The 23,871-nt window shown below is 41.9% G+C and overlaps 1 protein-coding gene across 4 annotated transcripts in view; it reads left to right on the top strand.

Annotated features, from left to right (window-relative positions):
• The window catches only part of BACH2 (BTB domain and CNC homolog 2), a 322,647-nt gene that overhangs the window by 57,145 nt on the left and 241,631 nt on the right, over positions 1 to 23,871 (top strand). For 2 of the 4 annotated variants that reach the window (XM_058566622.1, XM_058566620.1), the window contains exon 1: positions 10,272 to 10,482. The exons of 1 other annotated variant lie outside the window; for it this stretch is intronic. The gene's annotated coding sequence lies outside the window, so the exon portion shown is untranslated. Of the gene's footprint in view, positions 1 to 10,271; positions 10,483 to 11,614; positions 11,650 to 23,871 lie in introns of those variants that run through there. One more of the 4 variants, XM_058566623.1, reaches the window with a different exon arrangement.

Here is a 23,871-nt window from a genome sequence, read left to right on the forward strand (position 1 = left end):
GTCTCTCTTTGAGGACCAGCCCAATAGACTTAGAATACATAGTGATTTGCTATATCTTTGAAAACAGAAGCAACTAGAAATCTTTTATTATTGGCTATAATAGCAAGTGGCATCTTTTATTATGTTTGGCAGCTGACATATCAAATTGCATTTTAGTTGGTTGTTATACATGAAATAGTCAGATATGAGTAGACTAAAAATGAGAATTTACAGCCCTGAGACATGAGGTATCTGACATCTAGGGGTTGCCATGACAACTCATCAGGCTGTTGCTTTGTAATCTTTTGGATTAGGTTCTAGCCCAGGGTCATTGGATTGGAATTGGATGGGGATTGGTAACAGGATGTGAATGTTGTACTTTTACTAAATGGTATGAATTTGCAGTTTGGTCATGTTCCTAAAGTCAAGTAGAAATGACATTAAGGGAATATTTAAATTTTTCAGAACCTGGACAAGGTCACATTTGTCAGAATATTCAGATAGAGTGGTCTGAGACTCAGCAGCTGAAAGACAGGATTTCCTGTCTTCAGTCGGTGGGTAAAAAATATGCAAGTATGCTTTAATATATGTACACCCCTGAACATGTAAATGAAAATTTGGGACTTTAAACCCCTTTTATATTTGTTTTATGTTATAAAATTGGAACTGAACATCCACAAGTAAACAATTTGGCTGCAAAGCAAACCACAGCTGCTTTCTAGTGTTCTGTGTCCTCCATCTCAGCCGGAAATGGCCTGCAGGGTGTGGAATTTGGACCAGGGAAGGGAATTGGGCAGAGTGAGGAAGGAAGCAGTTGGAAACAGGGCACCACATTCCTCACCTCATGTTGGCCTTGGCCACAAGTACCACATCTCGCATAAGGTACTGTGCCTCTCAGACGTGCTCCTCCCAGGGATGACCAATGGAAGCAACCTAGAAACTAAAGAGCTCTGTTCTGAAGTCTGATCCCAGTTCTGCCACTAACAGTGTGATCTTGGGAAAAACACATTTCAACTCTGGGTTCCCCTAGGAAATGAGGGGGTTGAGTTTCCTCTGGCTGTCAAGTTCTGCTATTTATCATCATGTGGGGGCAGGGCCAGGTCTCCACATGTCTCTCCTTTGCCATTAAGCCCACATTTCCATCATTACTTTGCAGTAGAACTACCCCTCCATGGTTAGTGAGACCTCCTAATAATTAAGAGAGAGCAAAAGGATTCCTCCCTATCCCCAAAATTTTTTAGGTCTCTTAATTGTTGTTTTCTGAAGCAAAGGCTGCTGTGCAATGAGCAGAGGATGAAATCCCAGACAGAAGACAGTTTTTCCGCTACCACTGTCATCAGCATCAGCTTAACTAATATCTACTGAGCATTTCTACAGGGAGACAGCATTAAGCACTTTATATACATCATGCCCCTTAATCCTTACAACAAATACACACACAGATATGAATGTGTGTGATATATACAAAATTGAGTATTTGCTGTGTACCAGTTGTTATGCCGAATTCTCGCAGTACTCCAATAACGTAGATAAATGGATTGTCAGCTAAGCCTCACAAGAAAGGAGGTGTTATCCATTAGCTCCATTTTTACAAATAAGAAAACTGAGCCATAGCTAGTAACTGGTGGAACGGGAATTTGAACCCAAGTGGTGTGGCCTCAAAGCCCTTTCTCATAATCTCTCTGCTAGTGGTTCTCCACACTCATATGACATAACAGTCACCTGGGGGGCTTTTAAAATATATGGATCCTGGGGCCCCACTGCAGACCAGTCAATATCTCTGGGGTTGCAGGCTGCACCTGGGTGTGCCAATAAGCAGCCAGTGTTGGGAAGCACTGCCCCAGATGGAACACTAGGGTTATATGGTTGGGTTGTTGCCTGTAGCCCCATAGCCAGCAGATGACCAACTTAGGCCTTGTATCCAGGCTGCTTCCTGTAAAGCCGAGTAACTTGACAGCACAATGGGCTACATTCCAGTTATTGTTGTTGTTATCAGGGCTTGTACCTACCATCATGGCTAGTTTCCCTTTCCTAGTCTAAATCCCAAAGCCACAAGTTCATTTAGGGCCTTTTAAAGACTATGTAATAGACCGCATTATGATGATCAGGGGAGAGACTTTTTATTCGAACCAAAGTAATGATTTCCCAGTTAAAAGTGTCAAAATTAACTTTGACTCATCACCATTGCCATCTTTAATGTAAGTTATTGTGCTGTTTCCTCATTGAGTGACACCGTCCACCAGCAGAGTCTAAGACAGTGGTTCCAAAACCTTGATGCACATTGGAATCACCTGGGATCTTTAGAAACTACAGATGCCTGGCTCCCTCCCCAGACATTCTGATTTTATTGGGATGTGACATGGGCAATGGGATTTTTAAAATCTCTGCAGGTGATTCTGATGTGCAGCAGAGTCGGAACCAGTGGTTTAAGAACTTGGCCTATAAGTTCAGAGGTGTGTTGACTGTGGAATCGCCTCTGTGGGCTGAACTCACTTTTCACCTCTCTGACAGTGTCTCACCACCGTCCTCTTTTGCATTTTAGCCAACATGATTAATTTGCATTTAATTCTGCTCTGTTCACTGCCTGACTTGGAATTCTACCTCAGTGTCAAATGACGGTTTCTCCCCAAAGGTTGTTGTTATGCTTAAGCTCTTGGTGATGCTGGAGTGGTACTACTGACATGTCTGTGAGGTATCTTTATAAGGTTCTCAGCCTCATTGGACTCTCTCATTTTCACTGTGATATATTTCTTTCTAAATTGTTTTACCTTTTAAAACGTTTTGATGATTTTAATACATGTCGCTTTTTTCTTCCAAGAGCAAAATAAACACCTCTTCTGCATAATGCTTTATAATAATAAGCCACTTACGATTCTTTTCCCAAAATGGTTGACCATCAGATTCGCTATTGGGAGACAACAGCTGACATGCCTATAGTGCTGAACGGTTGATAGAATCTTTCAGATAGCAGTATGGTGGAAAGTTGGAGATCACATAGGGAAGAATTGACTTGGACTTTATCCTCAGGGAGTTACAAAAAGTTAGATTAACTTAACTGGAAAATATAGTTGGATTATAAAAGCATATTAAAGCAGAAGGATAAATTTGTTGGCAAGATTGCAAATAAATATACTTGATTAATCTAGAAATTCATTTTGCAGTAGGTGCTAGGTCTTAAACTGAGGTTTTTAAGGCAAGAGAGATGTTGTTTGGTTGGTTAGAGGAGGCAGGTCATTTGCAAGTGGAATAACTTTTGGCAAAGGCTGGGAGATAGAGAATAGTGTTGTAGGCCACTAGGCCAGCTAGCTAGCTGGTGTGAAAGATATCAACTGGGATGGCAGGTAATGAGGAAGGATTGTGGAGGTAGAGCTAGTTGTGTGAAATTTAATAGCAAGAATACTGTGGAAGAACTAAAAAAATATAGTATATTAGAAGGAGTTTCTGTTTTCCTTTTTGTGGTTGTTAAAGTCCAGTTGGTCTGTAATTGTGTTGGTATTATGGATCAGTGATCAAGCTTGGTAGTTTGGGTTGGTTATTATGTTTTTCTTGAAGGAAAAGCTTTTGAAATTACCTCTGCTCCTTTAGGTTTAAAAATTTATCATTCTGATGTCCTGTCTAGGTCTTGCTGCTGTAATCCCCAAGGAAAGAAAAGGGCGTTAGGATGCCTCTCTTTTGAAATGGAAGGGTCGGAGCAGGCAGGGGGCTGTCATGGTGGTTTCTCTTTGTTCAGGAATTAGAACGTGTGAGCAAGTGGTTCCACCCCTCATTTTGTGAGCTGTTTTCCTCCGATATTTCCTAATTTTTCCCATGACGTTTCAGCCTGTTTCTTCACAAGATTGTGAGGCCTGAAAGACCCCATTGTTTTACAGGAGCGCAAGCTTGTGCACATTTGCTGATCTGGCCGGCTGGGGTCTGAGTGTGGGTGGGACACGGCTGAGGGATAATGCAGACTGTAAAATGTGTGGCGCGTATTCTTGATACTAGCAAACACTTTCTGTTTATCAGGAGTTTATAGAGTGTCTTTTTCTTCATAGAAGGTGCTGTACTTTTAAAATATTTTTCACAAACTACAATCTGCCCTGATTGACAGAAATAGGGTCATTCCATTGGGCTAAGGAAAGTTTCTTAATGGTAAATCAAATGGATGAAGGCCTTATCCAAACTTCACTTCATCGTCAGATAAATGCAAGCTTTTGTTCTTGTAACACACACACACATGCACACACACACACACACACACACACACACTCACTCCTTGATGTCCTGCCCAGGATTCATGTGAGCTCTTGAAGTAGCAGCCCTGTATATTCTGTATGGCAAATCCCAGTTAATGCATACTTTCTGAGGGTCCAAAATATTAATTATAGTTGGAGGAAAAATGCAATAGCAAAGGAACCCCAGCAAAAAGCAAGATAGATTTTTTGACTAAAGGAAATTGAGGTTTAATGCTAATGAGGTTTTCTTTAAATGAAGTTAATATATTTTGTCTTATTAACTTCATGTTAACTTCTAAGGAATTGGGATCTGCGTTTGATTAACATTAATATGCCAGTAGAATACACTACGTTTATATAGACTTCTGAAATAACGTTAACATTTTCAGTCCGATTTACAAAATTCCCTGTCATTTTTAAGTATTCTCAATGGTAGCCGTGACACTGGGACCTAAAGTCAGAGTTGTGAGTCGATTGTGCGCGTCTCTTCACAACTCCACGTTCAGTGAGTCATGTTGGCAGTTTGAAATCAGCCAGGGTGGGAGTATTTACACCATGGAGATTGACACACACTACAAATCCAACCTCTTCACTATCAGAGCCAGTTTTTCAAGATTTAGTAGCACACCACCGCCCAAAGTGGAATTGGGAAGTTAAGGAGCCTTCTGAGGTGGATAATGTAGTGTTTCCACTCAGCACAACAGCCAGCTTGAACCTTTAAAATATAAATCAGGCCCTGTGGCTCCTCTGCCCCAAACCCTGCTGTGGCTCCACATTTCACTCGGAGTAGAAGTCCCACTGTGACCTGAAACTGTCCACGCTTTGGCTGCCCTTGGCCCCTCTTTCCTTATCTCCACCACTCTCCTCCTGGCTCTCACCTCCAGACCCCGGTTTCACCCCGATTTCTGTAGAACATCCTAGCCTGCTCTGACTCCTGGGCCTTTCTTCTGGGACAGTGGTTCTCAAACTTCAGTGTGCATCAGAATCACCTGGAGGGCTTGTTAAAACAGACTATTGGGCCCCACCCCAGTGTCTCTAAACCAGTAACAAGTTTCCAGGTGATGCTGAGGTCCTGGGCCCCACTTTGAGACCCCCTGCTGTGACTCATCTCCTCTTGGTTTACCTCCTTTAAGTCACTGATCCACTTTCACCTTCTCACCCACCCTGACCATCCTATTTAAAATTGCAACCTTCCTTCTCCTCCCCATTTCCAATTCCTCTGATGCCAATTTTTTTTCATCGCACCTACCACCTTATAACAGCAATAATTTATTTATGTTTCTTATTTGTGTTTATTGTGTGTTTCCCCCCTAGACTCTAAATTCCACGAAGGTCGGGATTCTGTCTGTTTTCTTCACTGATGTATCCTGAATCTTAGAACAGTGCCCAGCACATAGTAGGTGATCGGTAGATATTGTTGAGTGAATTAGTGAATGAACATTGAGAAATGAATAATCTATTGCAGATTTGGGTCCTAGCCTCTTTAATTCTAATTTACTAGAGAATCTTAAAACAGTTTCTGCACTTTTGTTTCTCAGCTTCACTGCTTTTAGGATAGTGAGGGATGATATCTGTCCTCAGGCTAAAGTTTGGGAACAACTTGATGATCCTTAAATAGTAGGCGCACCAAAGTATTGCTCTTAGATTTACATTTTAACCTCAAAGGCCCTAAGCCAGTGGTCTTCAAACTCTGGTCTGCAGAAGTTCCCTGGAGATACTTGAAGGGCTCTGCAAATGTTTAACTTGCATCTTATTTTTAATATATTTTAAACAATGTTTATAACCATAATAAAAAAAATGCATGCTTAAATGTGTTACATACCAAATTTTAACACATTGGGACCACCAACGCATTGAATTGGACTATCAAGTTAGCCTTGAATTTGAGAGTTTTCTGCTGTTTGGGCTTATATATTTGAACTTCTTATAAATGAGTCATTGATCAGGACGTTCTATCCCAGTGTTTTTCAGATGCCAGCCTGATCATAAATTGAACGAGTAAATTCCTCCTGTTGCACATACTCAGCACACTCAGTTACGTGCCAGGCAGGGATTGGGGGGACCTCTGTTGAGTGTGAGCTTCTGTGTGGATTAATGGCCAGTTGTACAATAAGTGAACACAGCACACATCACTTAGTGACATATATTCTAAGGTCCTGTGTACCCACTCTACATTTTGGATGCTCTTTGACTGATTTTTAAAGACATCAAGTAGTTGTCGGATTATCATTAGTGATTAAAATTTAAAATTAAAAAAATCTTAACCACTGCCTTTTTGCAAGCTTTTGGGACAGCTTGAGTGAGATCATGAGATTACAAAATGGATTACTAAAGAGCTGTTATCATTTCCAATATAACTCTCCCTTGCTGTACCAATCCACTCATTTCCAGAATTCAGATATGGAAATTTCCCACAGTGAGTTCCAAGAGAAAAGGATACAGTGTTACTCGTGTCAGTGTGGTTTCTGAGTTTCCGGTAGTAAGTAATAAGAGTAGCAGATAGCAAGAGATTTATCCGAAAATTTGTTTGAGTCAGTTTGGTCTTTGAGACTGGAGAGCAAGGATTCAGATAGCAAGTGATGCCTGTAGTTACCTGTGAATATCAGGGTGTTCTTAATATAGAGCAGGCAACTACCAGCACTGCATAAATCATATGCTGGATCAATTGTAAAAGTCAGTTAATAAGCCTACTACTGTCTGAAAGCCCCATTCTCTGCTATCTCAAAAGTGCCACTGAAAATAGTATAAGAAATAGTTATGTTATACTTTATGGAACATTTTGTAGACCTCCTTGCACATCCTTCTGTTAAGGCACTTACACACTTTGTTGTGATTTATTCTATCTCCCACACCATATTTGAGCCTCTCAGAAGGAAGAATTGTGTCTCATTCAGCTTTGCTTCCCCATTGCCTGGCATTGCCTAGCCCATGGTGAGTCCTCCCCGCATGTTTATTAAACAATATTGCATTCCACAGTAGAGGGAAGCAAGCTTGAAAGGAACAATGCAACCATGGATTAAATACACAATCAGTAACTTTTCGCACTTAAGCACAAATTTTAGCATAAAAAAATATGTTTGAGGGGCCGGCCCGGTGGCGCAAGCGGTTAAGTGCGCGTACTCCGCTTTGGCCGCCCGAGAGTTCACAGGTTCGGATCCCGGGTGCACACCAATGCACTGCTTGTCAAGCCATGCTGTGGCGGCGTCCCATATAAAATAGAGGAAGATGGGCACGGATGTTAGCCCAGGGCCGATCTTCCTCAGCAAAAAGAGGAGGATTGGCAACAGATGTAAGCTCAGGGCTAATCTTTCTCACAAACAAAACAAACACATTTGACGGTTCCATGATTCCTTCTCCTTCATCTCTCATGTACAGTCGTTGCAAGTTTTCTGAATTCTTTCTAGAAATGTCGTTTGACTCTGACCCTTCCATGCCATCCCACTGCCAGCCTACTGCTCTGGTTCCAAGCCTTGTCCTTCTCTTCATCCCTTGCCTGAATTCTGGAAGCAGCCTCGCAAGCCTCTCCCAAACTCAGTGCTCCCTCTGCTCCTCTGCGTTGTTGCTGCAGTTGTCTCCTTGTAAAACAAATCCCCGTGAGTCCTTTGGCCTACACTGCCTACAGGATGATGTGTAAACCTGTGCTGTCCAATACAGTCTCCACTAGCCACACGTGGCTATTGAGCTCTTAAAATGTGGCTAGTCCATATTGGGATGTGTTGTAGGTGTAAAATCCACACCCTATTTCAAACACTTAGGGAGAAAATGTAAAATATCTCGTTAATAATTTTTATATTGATTACATGTTGAAATTACAATATTTTAAATAGATTGGGTTACATAACATATCATTAAAGTTAATGTCTCGTATTTCTTTTTACTTTTTTAAGGTGGCTACTAGAAAATTTGAAATTACACATGTGGTTCACCTTATATTTCTGTGGGTCAGTGCTGCTCTAAGCTTTAGCATGACATTTCAAATTTCTTATAGCCTAGCCTGAGTTACCTCTCTAGCTTCATATCCCAGCCCTTCCTGCCCCCCTCTGCATTTCTCATAATCCCCCAAACTCACCAGGCTTATTTATATTATGGGCTTTTATTTTTTTGTGTGTTCTGTTTCTTCTTCCTGAAATGTCCTTCCCTTTCTTTGTTAGCCACAGAAATCCTACTCAGACTGTTAGGACCTGACTGAATTGTCCCATGCTGATGCAGTCATGCCCTGCTTCCTCAGACGGAGTTAGCCTCTTCTCCCTGGGTAGCAAGCTCTTGGTGCCTCCGTTATTGTGCTTGTCTTGCTATTCTGCCATTAGGTGTCTTCTTAACTAGGCTTCTCGAGGGAAAAGGCTGCAACTTATTCCTCTGATGACCCTGAGGGCAGTACCTGGTGCGTACTGGACATTTAATCGACATTTATTAAATTAATGTATGAATTAATTTCATCCTGCTGCACACACTGCTATTTTTACATGCGTCCAGTCTGAATCATCTGGACCATTGGCCCATGGTAAAAATTGGATGCTGAGATAGACAGCACTGGACTTCTCAGCCATAACTCCAGTTCAGTAAAATGACTTCTTTGTTCTCTCTGGTTGACTTATAATGATTAAAAATCATGTATTTGAATTTATGAAATCCATGGATATTGTACAGACCCAAAGTATAAAATGGTAGTATAAATTATTATTTTCACTGTTTTGTTTACAGCGATTTCATATAAGATTTTGTTTGATTGAAGATTCCACTTCTAAACAAGTTTGGAAGCCACTGTTTTAATCCTAAATTTCATTTACATTTCCATTCCAAAGGTTTCATTTTGGTTTTGATGAGGTGGTTTCTAGTATCATACAAGTTCACATAGAACAAGACTCCTCAACTCTGGCTGCACAATAGATATATCTGGGAAGCTTTCAAAAATACTGATGCCCAGGCCCACCCCCAGAGATCTTGGTATTATTGGGCTAGAGTAGGAGGGCCTAGGCACCAGTATTTATGAAAAGCATAAATACCTTGTAATAAATTGATTCTGGTTAGAGAACCAGGTAGTTAGCTATGAAAATGTTGAAGTTTTGAATTGATCATTTTTCTTTCTTTTTAATGATATTGTGAGTAAAGGTAATGTAATCTTAAGTTTGTACTATGATTTTGGGATCAAAAACAGCATTTAATTGAACCCATTTTCTGAGAACAATTTCCTAAGCCTTCTGAAATTAAAAGTTTCCTTTTCTGTCATCTCTAAAACCTACATGCAGCAGAATTTTAATGTCCCTTATTGGTAGAAATAGCTAACAAAAGACCTATTTCCGATCATGGAAATGAGGACAGACAAGGGCAGTGGGTGTAAGGAGTTTGCACAGGTAGTGGCCGTCCTGGCGTCCTTGTTAGCCTGAATAAACAGTACTCCCCTGACAGAACCTCCACAGCTCCACCGCTGTGGTGATAAAATCTGACGTTCTGCTTAATCACTTTTTAATGATATTCTTCCTTTTGTTCTTGGTATGTGAGAAACCAGTTTTTTTTTTAAGGTGCGGGAAAGAATTAACTCTAATTTCCTAATTCAGTAAGATGGGTGGGTAATGCACACGTTACTCTTGTGGGGACAGGGAGGGGGGGAAATTACCTAATTTCTGTTTATCAAATGTCTCTTCATAAATTTTTAAAAACTTATAAAGTATCTTAAATCCTATAAAGGAGAAAATCTGGCGTAAATACTTTGGAAACATTGTAAGAAAACCCTATGAATTCTGATAGCATGTTCCATGTCGTTACTATATACTACTAAAAGGCAGATGTAAATAAGCATAAATTTTGCAGATTATCAATTTGTTGAAAGTGGTTGTATGCTCTTACTCTTCTGAAGTGTCTCTTTCAGTTTGCGCTCTTTTGGGAAGAAAAGAAAGAAAAATACACACTTGGGATTGAATCCTTTAGGGCAGCAAAAGGAATAGAATCCATTAGTTAACTTGGGTTATTTGCAGTCAGTGTGTCATCTGTGAGAGACTGATGTCATGCAGATTGAATGCAGAGGCAAACTTGGGTGGGTGTGTGTGTGTGTGTGCGTGTTTTAAAGCCGCACTCCCAGAATATGAAGTGAGTGTGAAGGGCACCACAACAACCCCTGGATCTGTCAAGAATGTACCTATTTTTAACATCCTGGATCAAGTGTCAGCAGTCAATAGGAGATGAGGAAGGGGGTAGAGACCGTGCTGTACGGATTCGGCGGATGGTAAACGGCCCTCTGGCGTGTTTACAATACAGCTGTGCATTCTTAATGGCTCTGCCGCTGCCATGTCAGGTAAAGTTTTCTTTGCACGTGATGAATGGCAGAGAATTCTTTAGCAGAGGGAACCAAAGGAGCTGAGAGGAGGAAAGGGGAAGGGAAGAACGGAAAAGAGAGAGAAGAAGAAACACGCAGCTCCAGAGGGAGATAGACTGTGCTTTGCAGTTGCTTGTGTGGATAGAAACCAGATGGTGAGCTGGAACACCCGCTTGGCTATCCGAGGAGCCAAACATATGGTTAATGGTCGGGAGAAATAGCTTTCAGAGCCAGGGCTTTGCTGACTGCTTCATATTACAGATTGTTACAGTGTGTCATTACATTGCCAACCTAAGTGCTTAATACCCACTGCGGGTGCTGGGCATACACTTACAAGAAGGACTTTTAGCTCTTTGCTGGCTCTGAAGGCAGAAGTGACATCATAGGGAGGCTTAAAATGTCTGGTGTTGGGACGTAGGGAGAAGGGTAATTTTGTAGTGGAAACAACATTTTTTTTCCTTTTTTTTTTTAATAAGCCAAGGCTTCACTCCACTGAACTCTACTGTTTTTCTGAGAACCTTTTTGTACGGGAGTCCCCCTCTCTCTCTCTCCCTCTCTCTCTGTCTCTCTCTCTCTCTGTCTCTCACACACACACACACACACACACACACACAAGTTCTGAAACAGAAATCTAAACCCCAGGCCGTGTTTCCCCACTCCAGTGGACTTGACAGCCCCTTTCACCTGGAAGCCACCTCCGGCACTCACAGGCCCCGCATTTGAAGTTTCTGTTTGGGGAGCCTTGGGCAACAGCAGGCCCGTGTTATCTAAGGAACTGCTGAGCCCATTCATCTGCTTTTCACGGCCCGCTTCCTTTTATTTTTAGCCAAATCCGTCAGGCCTGACAGGCGGGTAATTCGAGCCAGAGAAAGGGCAGAGCTCCAGGTCCTTTCCACAAAGCCATTCTTCTCCTCCCTCCTGGGAGGGCTCCAGACTTGGCCTGCTTCAGGCAGATGGATTTGTTGAGTCATGTGAGATCATTTACACAAAAACACAGTGAGGCAGTGGAAATTAAAAAAAAAAGAGGAGGGTGGGGGAAGAGGAGAGGGGAGGGGCAGCCAGGGGGAGTGTGTGCTGCTGAGGAGCACAGGAATTTGCAGCGAGGCAGCTAGACTGAGGAATGCCGTAGATTCATTTGTGTATAAGGTAATGTCTAGTTTACACAGCAGGGTGGAGCCAGGCTGGAAAGGCGCCGCACACTACCGCCTGTATTTGAAAGAGGAAGGGGGTGTGGGGAAACTCTGAAAAAAAAATTTTTAAAACAACACCCACCACACAAAGACCACACTGTTGACAGTGTTGAGTTCCAGTAGCAGTAAACTACCAACGGGATGGTTTCTAGAAAATGAGTTTGCTCTGTGATGTAGTACAAGTTTGCTTTGTCCTGACTCCAGCATGACTGAGGCAGCAGGGGAGGGAGGAGAGGAAAATTGGAACAGGACACTTGGTTAATGGTTTCCAGAGATTGTTTAGCAGGACTTGAGTGGAGGGAGGTAAGTGGGATATTGTGGAGAATTACTTCAAGGTGTACCATAATTGTGGTAGGTAAAATAAAGTCATTACTATGGCTTCCTTGCTCAAGGGGAATTGAGCAATGATTTTGAAATGCCAAGGAAGGTATCATTTTCCCTACCACAGTATTCGTTTTCCTCTAGCTTCTGGAACGTTAAAAAAAAGCCCAACTCTTACATCATAGTAAACAGTATTAACGTTTAGTGAATCAGTTTTGTTGACTGTTTATACCACAAGCCTTAAAACGTTCCATTAAAAAATCGTCTCCTGCTCATTCATGAAATTCTTTTTCTTCTCCTTCAAATTTGCTTACATGCATTAGCTGTACTTGGAGGGGGATTTTTCCTTCTTTTGTTGGAATAAAAGAGTTCATGAGAGAGTAATGACTGGGTTATCTAAATGTACATTCTTACACCAGATGTAATGAAAGTAGGCTATGGAGAGGAAAGGGAATACTTCGAAACAGGTACAGAAAATTAGAAATGAGAGAATTTCAAAATATGCAGCGTGATTACTTTCCCTCTGACACACTTCTGCAATTCTGTGTTTATTTGGAGCCTACTATGCAGCCACTTGTTTTTAGGCTCCCTAGAATGTAGGTCGACATCACCACGGTTCTTCATATTTTGTTGGCAGTTTAAAAGTTGAAACATTTTGCTGTTTTTTCCAGACCCAGATATACTAAGGTTACATGTACAGTTTTAGTTATCATGGAACCTATCTCATAAATTCCTTTTGTTAGTACTCACCACTGAATTATGATATGATAGTGAGCACCAGATCACACCTTTACCTGGAATAAACACAGTACTCATTGCTGGTGCTGATAATATGGTCTAATGTGGAAGCTGTTTCAGTTTTCCAGGCAGCTCTAATGATCTTCCTCGGCATAGTTAAAAGGTAGTTTTCATTTATTTTACTTGAAGAGAGAGCTGGTGAATTTTTGTGTTGTGAATTATGAACATTTTGACTGCACGATATCAACATTATTGTAATGTGGTTAAGAATTGTCATTATTTTAAAGCTACCCACTTCCTTGAGTGTTCCCTCTACATGAGAGTTTCTTAATCTCAGCACCGTTGACATTTTAGACCAGATAATTCTGTTATGGGGGCTGTTTTGGGGGTGGTAGGATATTTAGCAGCATCCCTGGCCTCTACCCACTAGATGCCAGTAGCACCCTCCCCCAGTCATGACAACCGAATTTGTCTCCATGCAATGCAAATGTCCCCTGGGGGCATAGTCACCAGATCAGAGCCACTGCTCTGTTATTTTCTTTTGGAAGTTCACTGTCTACCTCGTGAGCTGGGCACTTAGTTACTTCTGAAATTGAATTAAAGGGTATAAAATAACATTTTTCCTCTTGCCATTTATCCTAAAAGTGGGAACCCCGAGTTAGGTCAAGTTTTCCAAGGCTCAAGCCAAGGGTGTTTTAGGAGAATATTTTTCCCACCAGAAGATCTAGAGTTTTGTTACACAGAACAGTCTCTTTCTTGGAATTCTGGCCTTAGCAGGTGGAACCCTTCAACGCTGCGTTGTAGTGACTTTCCCAGAGCTGTTCAAGAGGAAATGGCCCCACTGACTGAGTTTAGGGATGTTGACATAAGAAGAAAGGGAACTTCTCGTCAGGGACCAGAGCAGAGAGCCTAGGCCACAAGTTCAGTGGCTGTCTCCAGGTCACCGCCTTCATATCAGCCCCAGAAAGAGGGAAAGGCAGTGACGACAGTTCTTTCTTTGGAGCAAAGCAGACATCCTCCCCGTCCCAGTGGCTGTGGTCTCAGAAGCTGGAACTCTCGTTAAACAAGGAATGTAGAGCTCTCCACAGGCATAAATTTCCTCTGTTTGTTTTGTGAGGACTCGTGTCGACTGCTGTAATGAGATCAGAGGATACCCCAGGGACGAGGCCCCCAGGTTGGCTGCTGGAGCTGTTTTCTGTGGCTGTTCTCTTGGCTGCTGTTAGAGAACGCAGTGACTCTCCCGACCACAGTTGTGATGTGGTGAGGTGGTTGTGCCCTTGTTTCATTTCTTGCCATTTTTGCCTCTCTAATGCTGCCAGAACGTCAGTGTGCAGTCATCCAGTTCTAAATCATGGAAAAGTTCATGTAAGGCAGATTCCTTTCCCCAGAACTGAGGACAGACTTAGTTGTATGCGGAACGTGCAGCCTTGGGCAGGAAGGCGACTGCTTCCTAGGCGTAACTGTCTGCACTGCTGATGCTGGCTAAGGGCATGTTTCTCAGTGCCCAGACTACCCTTCCGCTCTTCCTCACTCAATGTCACTCTGTTTGAGAAGGTATGAGTTACAACAATATAGCATATGCTACAAAGAACATATTTCTGGCTCTAGCCTGAATTACAGCTAAATGGCCACACAAGGAACCCTAAATATGGCAGAATTGAGTTTAGGGAACTCAAAACTGGACATTTCTGGCTGACCTCCTAACCCCACCTCACCACCCAAAAAAATCCTGAGGTGTGTTGGATAAAATAGGAAATAGTTAAGTACATAGTGAGCTCGAAAGCAGGAAAGGAAAATTCCCAGGTGCCAGAAGACCTTGAGGCCACTGGCCCATGAGAGATTCAGACCTGGCTTTAGGCTCTAGGCGCTGTGGTATTTATACTCACACAGGAACTGTTTGCCAAAAGGGGGCTTTGAGTGTATGTGTTTGGGACACGGGTGGGGAGGTGGAAATCCAAGGTTACATCATTTGAATAGCTGTGGGGTCTGTAGTTATGCTACCTGCATATTGTGGGAGCTCCAGTTATTTTGATGTAGAACTAAATTGGTGTGAGAGCATTAAACGCCCTAGGGCTCTGGCAGAAGCAAACACTAGATCCCTGTGGGGAGGTTAACAACCCAGGATGTGGTATGCCTTCACAAAGAACAACACACTAAGGAGAAGCTGGTATTGAAAAGCACAGAATTCGAGCCCCAGAAAACAGAGATTAACAGTGAATCCCTGAGATTGCTTTCGACAGGGGCCCATCATGTCAAATTGAGCTTTCTTCTGAGGATTAATGAAAGTTTCTTCCCAGGGGAACAAGGTATTATACCCACTCTGGCTTACTAAGCAGATGAGTTACACTTGTAAACACTAGCCCCTGATAAGGCGATGGCCCCTCATTACAGCTTATCCTCAAGGTATTCTTGAGAATACTTAAATTCCTTAATTGGAAACCTTTTATTGGAGAGAGAGCTGGTCCCCTTGAGCTTCTGTAAAGAGATACCTTCTTACTGATTTCCCTTGTCACTGATTCCTTTTCAGTGTAGTATTCTGCAGTAACCCACTAACTCGGCTTTCTGTTGAGTTATTTTAGCTTCTCACCAAATCACAGGAAATGTATTTGCCTGAATTGTTCAACAAGCCCCCCAAAGGAGGGGGGAGCTGAGATTGTTTAGAGGTGTCTGGGAGTCTTTCAGCATAAAAATCAAAGAAACCCAGGTGAGTCAGGCATGGTTGGTAAACTTTTGTCCTAGATGAATACAACTCAGCTTTCTCAATCCAGAGTGGACACATGGATTGAGGATCGCCTAGAACTCTGGACAGCCACCAAGTACACCTCATGCAGTGACATGCAGTTGGCAAACATGAGTTGAGGATGCTAAAATTAAAGTATGATTCTTTATTTATTAATAGGGTGACGAAATCTCTTATGTTTAATTTTTCTCTTCTGAGGCATACAGAGTATCCAAAGAGCACCCCGTTGACCTAAAAGTGATGCCGTACTTCTCAAGAGAAAACTCTTCGGTATTTTATTCTTAATTTGGACCTGTTTTTTCATTTAGTCTGAAAATATTGTGGCCAAATAAGGAATAGATACATATATTGACTTTAAAGCATTAGAAGAGGATAGAATGAGAAGAAATAGGTTCAGTTGGTTGTAGATTTAAGGAAAACCTTCATAAACATTTGTCTTAGTCAGTCTGGGCTGCTATAACAGAATGACTTAAACTGGGGGCTTAAGCGACAGTTTCCTGGGGGCTGGAAAGTCCAAGATCAAGGTGCTGGCTCATTTGGTTCCCAGTGAGGGCTCTCTTGCAGACAGCTGACTTCTTGCTGTATCTTCACCTGGTGGAGAGCAGGGAGAGAAAGAACGCCCACATGTGCAAGCTCTCTGGTATCTCTTCTTGTAAGGGCACTAATCCCATCATGGGGGCTCCACCCTCATGACCTCATCTAAACCTAATTACCTCCTAAAAGCCCTGCCTCCAAATACCATCACAGTGGGGATTAGGCAACATATAAATTTGGGGGAGAACGTGGACATTCAGTCCATAAGAACATTATAATTAAATTTTGCATATGTTGAGTGCCTCCTGTGTATAAGGCAGTTGGATAGGTGCTGGCTATTTGGGCATAAAACAGACAAGCTCTCTTCCCTTGAAATACTTGTAATCCAGTAGGGTGATTGAGAGATAAACTCCTACGTGCAATTACAAGCCAAATGAGGTGGTGCTGAATGGTGATGGGAAAACAGCAAGAGGGGAACGGTCTCATCTTTTTTTTTTTTTTTTTGTGAGGAAGATCAGCCCTGAGCTAACATCCATGCCAATCCTCCTGTTTTTGCTGAGGAAGACCGGCCCTGAGCTAACATCTATTGCCAATCCTCCTCCTTTTTTTTTTTTTCCCTTTTTCTCCTCAAAGCCCCAGTAGATAGTTGTATGTCATAGTTGCACAGCCTCATCTTTTTTTAATACCATACATCAAGTACTTTCTTCATGTTACTCCATTTAATCCTCAAAACAATCTTAGGAGGCATAAAGAATTTTCCCTGATTTTATGGATGAAGGAATAGAGACTCAGAGAGAGTTAGTAACTTGCCAAAATCACGTACCAAGAGGCAGACTTGATATTCAGACTGTCTGAAATGGCTCCAAGCCCTGCTTTGCCCACTCTCCCTGCTGGGCTTGCTGTGTCCAGTAAAGCCGTGGTGGTACAACCCTAGAGGGGTTAGGAGGCAGGTTAGGAGCCTGCAGCCGTGGAGATTTATAGGAACTGGAACAGAACTGAGAGCCCAGAAATAAACCCACACATCTATGGACAGCTAATTTTTGACAGGGGAGCCAAGAACGTACAATGGAGAAAGGAAAGTCTCTTCAATAAATGGTGTTAGGAAAACTGGACAGCCACATGCAAAAAAATGGAAGTAGAACATTATCTTACACTGTACACAAAAATTAACTCAAAATGGATCAAAGCTTTTAATCTTTTTGATTTTAATCTTCAAGTAAGACCTGAAACCATGAAACTTCTGGAAGAAAACATAGACAGTATGCTCTTCAATGTTGGTCTTAGCAACATATTTTCAAGTACCATGTCTGACCAGGCAAGGGAAACAATAGAAAAAATAAACAAATGGGACTACATCAAACTAAAAAGCCTCTGTACAGCAAAGGAAACCATCAACAAAACGAAAAGACAACCTAACAATTGGGAGAAGATATTTGCAAACCATACATCTGATAAGGGGTTAATATCCAAAATATATAAAGAACTCATATATCTCAACAACAAAAAAACTAACAACCCAATAAAAACTGGGCAAAAGACCCAAACAGACATTTCTCCAAAGAAGATATACAGATGGCCAACAGACACATGAAAAGATGTTCAACATCGTTAACTGTCAGAGAAATGCAAATCAAAACTACAACGAGATATCACCTCACTCCTGTCAGAATGGCGATAATTAACAAGACAGGAAACAACAATTGTTGGAGAGGTTGTGGGGAGAAGGGAACTCTCATACACTGCTGGTGGGAGTGCAAACTGGTGCAGCCACTATGGAAAACAGTATGGAGATTCCTCAAAACAAGAATAGAACTACCGTATGATCCAGCTATTCCACTGCTGGCTGTTATCCAAAGAACATGAAAACATGCATGCATAAAGATACATGCACCCCTGTGTTCACTGCAGTATTATTCACAATAGCCAAGACTTGGAAGCAACCTAAGTGCCCATCAAGGGATGAATGGATAAAGAAGATGTGGTATATATACACAATGGAAGACTCCTCAGCCATAAGAAACGATGAAATCCAGCCATTTGTGACAACATGCATGGACATTGAGGGTATTATGCTAAGCAAAATAAGTCAGAGGGAGAAGGTCAAATACCATATGATCTCACTAATAAGTAGAAGATAATAACAGTAAACAACAAACACGTAAGAGACAGAGGTTGGATTGGTGGTTACCTGAGGAGGTGGGAGAAGGGCGAAAGGGATGATTAGGCACATGTGTGTGGTGATGGATTGTAATTAGTCTTTGGGTGGTGAACATGATGTAATCTATGCAGAAATAGAAGTATAATGATGTACACCTGAAATTTATATAATGTTATAAACCAATGTTACCGCAATTAAAAAAAACTAAAAGAAAATAAAATAAAGATAACTTTGGATTGAAAAAAAAAAAGAATCTCCCAACTGGCATGAAAAGTGCACAGTAGAAGATGCAAACTGGCCCACCAAATCCATCCCCTGTGGGATTTCCAAAGGATTAATATAAATTGCCAACATCAAAAAAAGCAAATGATTTTATGTAATCTCTCAATTTCCTGGCTTTCTTGAATGTCAGAAGCTCCGGGATCAAGTGCCTTGTTCCTATTTTCCTAGAGTTCCAGTTGAGAGGCAGACTCTCCAGCCCCACCCCTACCCCTCCTCATTGTCTTCTCTGGCCTGACCATTCCCTCATCTCATTCTTTCTTGACCCCTGTAGGCATCTGAATTTGCATCCCCTGGTTTAGATAGTCATCCAGACAAGAGAAGTGGGCTGAGCCAGGTAACCTCTTGGGAAGGCTTCTGTATTGTACCTTTAATTAAGATATTCCTAAATCACTGGGAGACTGAAACTGACCTCTTATAGAGTGATAGCCCTGAATCTAAACATTAGCTATCCTGACTTATGAGTTGACTAAGTATGGGAAACCCACAGCATATGTGCCAGCAGTAGTCATGTGAAAGCAGTGGACACTCTACCACTTGGCACTCTGCTACTCCCCATCTGGCTCTCAGGGAAATTTTTTGTGTTACCAACAGTGTCTCTCTCCTTTATAATTTATAATCTTCTCATTTCCTCTTCTTTATCATAATTTCCTATTGAACCATAGCTCATGTGCTAGTTAAAATTTCAGAATATTAATTTTCAAATTACCTAACCTATCCTTGGGGAAGAAGGCATCTGATGATGCTTGATAGGAAGATGCTGTCATCCTTCTAGCTCAGGTTGTATGTTTTCACTGGCATGCTGTGAAGACGGGGCACAGCGGAGCAAGGCAGAATGGCAAACACTCCAGTCTCTTGGGGCAGAACCATGTCATGGCATGTTTGCTGCCAAATTTGGGAGTGGCAAGGACACAGAGGTCCTGAAGAACCAGAGCCACATGCCTGCTGGAACTTTGAGGATGCAGAAAGACCTACGAGAAGTTCCTCAGGGAGCTCTGCTCTGGTCCCTCTGCCTCTTCTTCAGGAAGAAAGGAAGGAGCCAGCCACTTGAGAGGGGTGTGTGCGTTTGGGTAGGGACAGGCATCTGTTGGTTACTTTACCTTCAGATCCTTTAATCCCAGCACCATGCACATTGTGGAGGGGAGGGATTGGACTGTGTAATAAAATGGTCTTACGTTTATCCGGTCTTGCACAAGGATTCCAATTGAAGGTTGCCAGGACTTCACTTCACAGACATGTGGATTACTCTAACTCATAAAAACAGGGTGGAGGATATTAGGGATATTTCTCTCATCTCTTCATCTGATTTCCCAAGCTCCTAAATCCTGGATTTAGAGAATTTCCTTTAGACTCTTGTCATCTTGCCTTGTCTCCCTTTCTATCCAAAGCCTGTTCGTCTTTTTATTACTTCACTTATTCCTTCCCCAGAAGCTCTTGGGTCCTCATACTCTGGCCCTCTGCCTAGGCTGCTGGGTTCAGTGGTGGGGAGGGGAGGGACAAGAGGCCATGCTACAGACTGACCTCAGAGTATGTTGTATCTAAAAGCCAGCAAGACCCTTAACACTGTGAGGAGTGGCCTGCTTGTTCCTGTTGGCCTCTTTCCCAGACGAGTGCCTGAGCTACCCAACTTTGAGTTATATTACAGTAGTCTTCTAGAATGATCGTCTGGGAAGGGGCTGACGGAGTTGGAGTGAGGAGAAAAGCCGAACTCATCATATTCCATTCTATACTGGCAATAAGTGTTATTTGCATTTTCAAGGGCCAAGAAATAGCCCAATACACAAAACCCCAGCCATTTGACACATTTAAGCATCTCTTTCGAGTGAGGAGAAGAGAATAAAGTTGTCTTATGCTGCCTTGTCTACCACAGTCTCAGTGATCCAGGTAAAATAGACTCTTCTCTGTGATAGGTGGAGGTTGATAGTAAATAAATAGTGGTGAAACAGGTAGGCCCAGTCTTCACTTTATTCCAACTCCCACTTGCTGACACCCGGCTCTACACATGAGAGTGTATAATCCTAGAGAAGCGTAGGATGTGGCGTTGTCCCCAGGAACCCGAATCTCTCAGTCCCTTCCGTAGTGAGGACCTTGCTGGTGAGCGCACTGGGCCACATCACTGAACCTGTCTCTAGATGTCTGTTTGCTCACCTGCGCTTGAGTTTTCTCCTCTTTGTAGCCTTCACCTTTTCTCTTCGTTCTCTCTGATCTCTTCTTACACTTACCCTGTCTCCACCTTCCTGCTTACCCACACTTCTTCCGTCCACCTGGAAAGATGATTTATATTTCATTAATCTTTTAGAAGCCTACAGTTGACCACAGGCTTTGCTGCCCATTGAACAACTCTGTTAGAATCAACTGAGTGGAAGTCACACTTTGGCTTCTGGGATCCACTTAAAGGCATCTATACTTTCCTTTTGTTTAGTATCAGAAGAATCCAACTTCTTGAACAATTAAAAAGAAACATTGGGGGCTGGCTCAGTGGCTTAGTAGTTAAGTGCACGCACTCCGCTACTGGTGGCCTGGGTTCGGATCCTGGGTGCGCGCTGACGCACCGCTTCTCTGGCCATGCTGAGGCCACGTCCCACATACAGCAACTAAAAGGATGTGCAACTATGACATGCATCTATCTACTGGGGCTTTGGGGAAGGAAAAGTTAGCTCAGAGCCAGTCTTCCTCAGCAAGAGGACGAGGATTGGCACGGATATTAGCTCAGGGCTGATCTCCCTCACAAAAAAAGGAAAAAAAGAAACATTGAAAAATAGAATAAAAAAGAAAACTCCCTTAGTTCCACCACGGTAACTCAAGTATCTTTTTCCCTAATGCTTTATATTTAACATGCAGTCTCTCCTTTTTTAAGCTGTGGATTTCTCTAAGCTTCTTCATAAACTGAATTGGCTGCAAAACAACAGGCTCTCTCTATTTCAAAGGCAACTGAAAGTACTCGATAGAACAAGGCCAGTCTTTTTGGTTGCTGTCCAGAAGCAAGCTGACCCAGTTTCTAAAACTGTCATCTGTTCGCTGAGGTGTTTTCTGCTAATGGTGGTCTTTGTGTGTTTGTGTGTGTGTTTATTGGGGGAGGTTTTTCCTTTGTGGTCTTAGTACATATTTTAATTCAATGAAGTCACTTCTAGCCCAGGGTCCTCTGCCTATTACAGCAGGACTAAGAAGAATTCTTTTTCCTCTCTGCATCTGGCTTCCTAATTAGGAAAACTACCATTCAGATTGATATCATTACTAATTGACAGTGTCAATATAAAAGTGTATTGTACAGCTTGGAACACTATACAGCTGTAAGATATTCTTTTTTTTTTGCTGAGGAGGAGTTGCTCTGAGCTAACATCTGTTGCCAATCTTCCTCTTCTTGCTTGAGGAAGATTTGCTCTGAGCTAACATCTCTGCCAGTCTTCCTCTATTTTGTATGTGGGTCGCCGCCACAGCATGGCTGCCAACAAGTGGTCTAGCTCCACGCCCAGGAACCGAACCCAGGCCACCGAAGTGGAGCGCACCAAACTTAACCACTAGGCCATGGGGCCGGCCCCTGTAAGATATTCTTAACAATATTTTTAAAAAGATTTACAATCCTGGACATGAAAAGAGTTTCCTTTTTGTAGAAATCCCAAAGGCAATCTGCAATGATTTTCAACATTGTTTTTAAGATCCTGTGTTAAGAGTCTACATTGTCCTAGGCTCTGTGAGTGAAAGCAAAAAAAAAAATCTGTTCATAATATTTATTAAGGACTTTCTATGTGACTAATATTTCTCTTGAAGAGTTTTTATTCTGACTTTGTTGTAAAACCAACATACATGAAAATGATGTAAGAACACTTGGCATGGGGAGACACAAGGGAGGATCTGTATAATTAGTGTAGTGCAAACTCTATACCCAAGTTCCGAGGGAATGGGGGTTGTGGCACGGTTGGAGCTGGGTGGAATTTCCTTGGGGAAATTATGTTCAAGAATCTTTGTCTGTTTATTATTATCTTCTCGTGCCCACCTTTCCTGTGTTGATACCAATGTGTACATTTGAATGGAATTGTGACCATGGGTGTCTCTGCAAGGCATTTGGACAAGCTTCCCAGTTAAGTGCTGGGCCGTAGTTTTCAAATGGATTGAATACATATATTAAAAAGGAAACACCATGTGTAGAGTTCTGCTTTAAAACTCAGAAATTCGTTAGCATCTGCTTCTGGAAATTCAAAGAGTAAAAGTTATAAGCATAATTTTCTTTCAGTCACTTTAAGATTGGTTAGAATTAGATATTGAATTTTCTTGACTTTGAAGTAATGGTTACCCGGGAATCATGTATGTATGGGGGTGTTTGGATGTATTTAGGCTACAGAGCTGGAATTCCAAGGTCTCTGCATGTTGTACATCATTGTTAAAATATCTTATTGCTGTGACTGAATGTGGTATTTTCTTTGGAATCTATGTGTTTCAAATAGCTGGGGAGTGATCTGCAGTTTCCTCTTCCTATCTTCTGATTTATAAAAGAAATTTAATAATCCTATGTTCACAGAATAGTAATGTGTGGGGAGTAGGAGTTAATCTTTTTAAAATATAAATTGCAAAATCGTTTCCTTAATGGTGAAAGATGTTAATATGGGGAATACAGCCTTGGACTTGTCTGTGTTTTCAGCTCAGTTAGCAGACATGCCAGGGTCTTGTGTCCTTCTCCAATAGACAAAAGCTGATTGTTGAGAACTGTAAGTAATTATGGTGGGCTAGTGGGATTACAAGTACTTTTTCCTTTTCCTATTGAACATTTTCAATATTGTTATTATAATTAAAAATATTTTTTTAAGGCACTGCAATTCCATTTAAACCTCCAATGCCAATCTTTATGGAAAGGTTCAGGTATATAAATTCCTCCTAGATACAACCTGAAAAAATAACACAGAAATAAGGTGATTATAAGGAACCTTACAGTGTTTTGTTCTCCTCTCAAATCCACCCATAAACATCTTTCAAAGGAAAAGCCTACAGATTTAGTTAAGTGGTCAAAGATATTTTCTTTCTGTTTTTCCTTAATATTTCCTGAAAATTTACTTAAAATAAAGAATCCTGGAACTGTACAATAACTGTTTTACTCTAAAATGTATTCAAGGGAATCAAAAAACCTACTTAAAGAACCGATAGCATGGATAAAAACATGGACCCTTATTCCATGTGAGGGGGTGTTGGATCCTGTGGTTCATTTGGCCCATGGGAAACTGACATCCTGAATTCCCTTATGGGATACTGCCTCCCAAGGAACTCTGTGGAATATTCTAGCTTTAAGACCTGGCAGTGATACAGTCAGGCTCCAGCAAATGCCTGTCTACTCCTTTATTCCTTGTGGGCAGCAGGGAAGGCACTGAGGTCTGGCACATAGTAGGGGCTCACATGCTAGATCCTTTCCTTTCCTAAGG

This window comes from Diceros bicornis, chromosome 23 (genome assembly GCF_020826845.1).
Source record: "Diceros bicornis minor isolate mBicDic1 chromosome 23, mDicBic1.mat.cur, whole genome shotgun sequence".
Classification (NCBI taxonomy): domain Eukaryota; kingdom Metazoa; phylum Chordata; class Mammalia; order Perissodactyla; family Rhinocerotidae; genus Diceros; species Diceros bicornis.